Genomic DNA, 4,077 nt, shown 5'->3' with positions numbered 1-4,077 from the left:
TAACACCATCATCTTTAAGTTTCAAGATGGCACACGGTGATGGCCTTATTCCAGCACAAGAGTTAAAGGAGAAGGGGGTGGGGCATGCTCTTCCCCTTCAAGGGATGATCCAGAATTTATGTATGTCACTTCCATTCATATTCCATTAGTCAGAACTTAGCCATGTGAGCATTTACTTGAAGAAAGGATGGAAAATATTGTTTTATTTCGGGTGGCAATGTGCCCAGCTAAATCTTGAGGTTCTGTTATTAGGGAAATTTATTAAGGACAGAAATAAGATACAACTAGCATTCTCTGTCAAAACAGCAGTTTAGATTGGTAGTACAAGACATAAGCCTGGAAGGCTAAAAGCCTAGGTTTAAGTCCTGAAATAACAATTATGTAGCTGGATTAACTATCAATTAGCAGGGTGATCTTGGCAATGATATTCAGCTCACTAAGCTACAGTTTCCTCATAACAGAGTACCTATTTCATTGGATTATGGAAAGGATTAAAAGTGCTAACCCAAATAATCTCAGCATAGTTCTTGACACTCAATAATTACTCAGTAATGTAAGCTATTATTATCAGTAATTAGGAACATCTGTTCCTCATTAGAGCCTCCATCTAGGAATGATACTAAACAGCTTGAGGGCAAGGACAGTGCCCTGAATTTTCTCTTGGAGAATGGGTGAGTGTATTTTGCATGTAGGGTCTTTGGGGGAATGAAAAGATGTTTTTACAAATATGTCTTCCCCAAGAGACTGTTTCTAAGCGAGCTCAATATCCCCAGGTATTAAGTGTTGAAGGAAATGTGCCAAGTTTTATAAAGCAAACATGTTGCTCTGGGCACTGGCTGCTTTAAAATGCCCCTTGATAAGATGTATGAATTCCTGAGCATCCCATAATCAGAATCTCCAGGAGTATGACACACAGTGTTATTCTTAATAAGCTCTCTGAGTTAATGCTGTTATTCTACAAGGTGTTCGAATCATTGCTGAATAACAATACTAATAAGGGTATTTGTTGTTATTAATAATGGCAGCTATTTTTATTAAGGCTTACTGTGTATGTGCACTCGCCTAAGCACTTTATACATGTTAACTTATTTTATCCTCACAATAACCTTATGAATTTTTGCTATTGTTATCTTCATTTTACTGAGTAAGAAATGGAAACACAAAAAAATGTACATAACTCACCCCAATCACAGAGTGAGTAAGTAGTTGGGCCAGGATTTGAACCCAATCTTGCTCAGAGTGTGCACACTTAACCACACTATTCTGCTTGCAGTGGAAGGAAAGTGGTGAGTGGAACTGGATCCCACTGGAGAACAGCCAGAGCTCCGTCACAGCCTAAAGCCTCAAGAAGCTCCCCATGAGGTGTCCCACACGTGCAACCTTGCTTACTTACAGAAGCACCTAAGACACACCATTAAAAGCTGGAATAAATAGCCTCAAAAAGAGCATAACTATGTAACTGACATTTTTCCTAATGTGACAAAATGAGCTGTGCTTGATCTAGGGATGTTAAATACCCAAAGTAAATAGAAACTACATTGAGTTATGCTTGGCACTTTCTGGCAATAAAGTTAATTTTGTGTTCACTGGAACACATGTCCAGCTGGACTTCTAGGCTGTGCCAGGCTCCACGGGGACAGGGTGAGGGGCAACGATGCAGGGATGATGCAAAGCCTTACTCAGAAAATAATGAAGGTTTTCAAGGGCTAGGTTACCACGGCCATGAGGGCTTCTCACTACTGAAACTGCCCAGTGCCCAGGCAGTTCCATGGACTGTGCTGGCTCCTTTTCCAAGGAAATCTCATGCCCTTGAAACTGCCAAGCTCTGTGCTGCCCAGAGCATTCTGTAAGCTGGTGAAACAGGCAGCCTCCATATTTGTAAGCAGTTTTCAGAATGTCCTGTCATTTGTCTGTCTACATATCTCTCCTTCACACCAGACTGAGTGACCTGGCAGAGAATAAGGGTGGTGACTGCAAAACTAGCTGAAAATACCTCTTCTGTCATTGAGAGGTGGACTCTAATTCTCCACCTTTGAATCTGGGTTGACCACATGATTTTCTTTGGCTAACAGGGAGGGAGGAAGGGGGCAAGCAGTGAGTTGAGATTGCGCCACTGCACTCCAGCCTGGGCAACGGAGCAAGACTCTGTAAAAGAAGAAAAGAAAAGAGAAAAGAGAAGAGAAGAGAAGAGAAGAGAAGAGAAGAGAAGAGAAGAGAAGAGAAGAGAAGAGAAGAGAAGAGAAGAGAAGGAAAGGGAAAGGGAAAGGGAAAGAGAAAGGGAAAGGGAAAGGGAAAGGAAAGGAAAGCAAGGAAAGGAAAGAAAAGAGAGGAGAGAGGGAGGGAGGGAGAAAGGGAGGGAGGGAGGGAGGGAGAAAGGGAGGGAGGGAGGGAGGGAGAAAGGAAGGAAGGGAGGGAGAAAGGAAGGAAGGGAGGGAGAAAGGAAGGAAGGGAGGGAGGGAAGGAAGGAAGGAAGAAAAGAAAAGTGATGGTACATGGATCTTGCCTTCTTGCTGTGCTTAGAACCCTGAGATCTAAGGGAACAAGCCCAGAGCAGCAGCTAGAAGATGAGAGGCTGATAGAGAAGAACCAGGGCACTCTTGCCAATGCCCAATCAGTGTTCACACATGTAATTAAGGCCATCCTAGACCGTCCAGTTCCCAGTGACCCCAGACCACAGATGCGTAACAGGACACAGTAGAGATCAGCTGCTATGCCCAGAGTAGAAAATCCTCCCAGCTGGGACACAAGATTATGAGCTAGATAAAATGATACTATTTTAGGTCTCTAAGTTTTGGAATGATTTGCTACCCAACAATTGCTAACTGACTAATAAGGTAAATTACTGAAAGGAGATGCTTTGAAATCAACCATGCCTAAGTTCAAATCCCAGCTTTTTCTCTTACTAGATGTGTGCCTCTAGACAACTAAATTAACTTCTTTAACTCCCAGTTTCTTTATCTGTAAAATTAGGAAAAATAAACATAGCTATTGCCTGTTTTTTTAAGGAAAAATAAGATTTGTATGAACCACTGGTTTGCTATATGGTAGTTATTCTTCTACTACTATTACTATTATTGTTATTGCTATTGGAACCTTGTGGAATTGAACTGAGCTATGGGCTAGAACAGGGCGATTAGGCTTGCCAGGTTCCAGAGATAAAGAAATGAATCTAACGAGGTATTGGCTTGAGCCAAGAGTCAATAAATATCTACAGATATGAATTACATTATATAGCAAAAAACCACTGTCTAAAGACTTCCATGATTGCAAAGGGTTTGTTATCCCTGGAAAATATCACTAAGATCCCTCCAGTTCTCAGGTTTGAGAGAGCAGGGGAAGGGCAGGAAGTGGCAGCAAACAAATGGAAATGGGAGCATCCCATTGCCACAGAATAGGATCAAGGATTCCTAGAACTGGGTGGGGAGGTGGAGGTGGCTTTGAATACAGAGATTTACCCCACTGGCCTTCACACTCCTGAAATAGAAACAAGAACCAAATATCCAAGAGCAGCCTGACATAATGAGAACAACACAAATTCTGGAGTCAGGAAGACCAGTTTAAATCCCCTTGAGCTGACTCATGTATCATTTGAGACTATAGAACCCAACAGGATTTATATGTAGGTTCATAGGATGGTTGTGAGAATTTGACATAACACAAATGTAAAATGTTTCACCTAGTACCTGCTACATGGTAGGTGATCAACTGTCATAGTGTTTTCCCCATGTCTTCTATGTTCATAAAGCCACTTTTGCTGCTCACCTCCTGACAGAGCCAGCCTCCTACAACCTGGGGATGCAGCGAAGTCTGAAGGCCAGCCTCCTGACCACGGATACTATTTTTGGCTTTGTGACCTTGCACCAATCCCTTGGCCTCTGTTTGTCAGTTTCTCACTGGTGAAATGAGGATAATGTTTTGTGTCCCCGATGCAGTTCTCAAGGATAACGGGATGATTCATTCAATTTTAAAACCTAACTCAGAGCTTGATGACGCTGAGTAGAAAATAAATAAAACACAAAAGGAAAGTCAAATGACTAATACTTAAAGTCCCAAATCACTAATGCATAGTCGGTGACA

Source organism: Macaca fascicularis, chromosome 14, assembly GCF_037993035.2.
Source record: "Macaca fascicularis isolate 582-1 chromosome 14, T2T-MFA8v1.1".
Taxonomy (NCBI): Eukaryota; Metazoa; Chordata; class Mammalia; order Primates; family Cercopithecidae; genus Macaca; species Macaca fascicularis.
Note: the sequence above shows the minus strand (reverse complement) of the source record.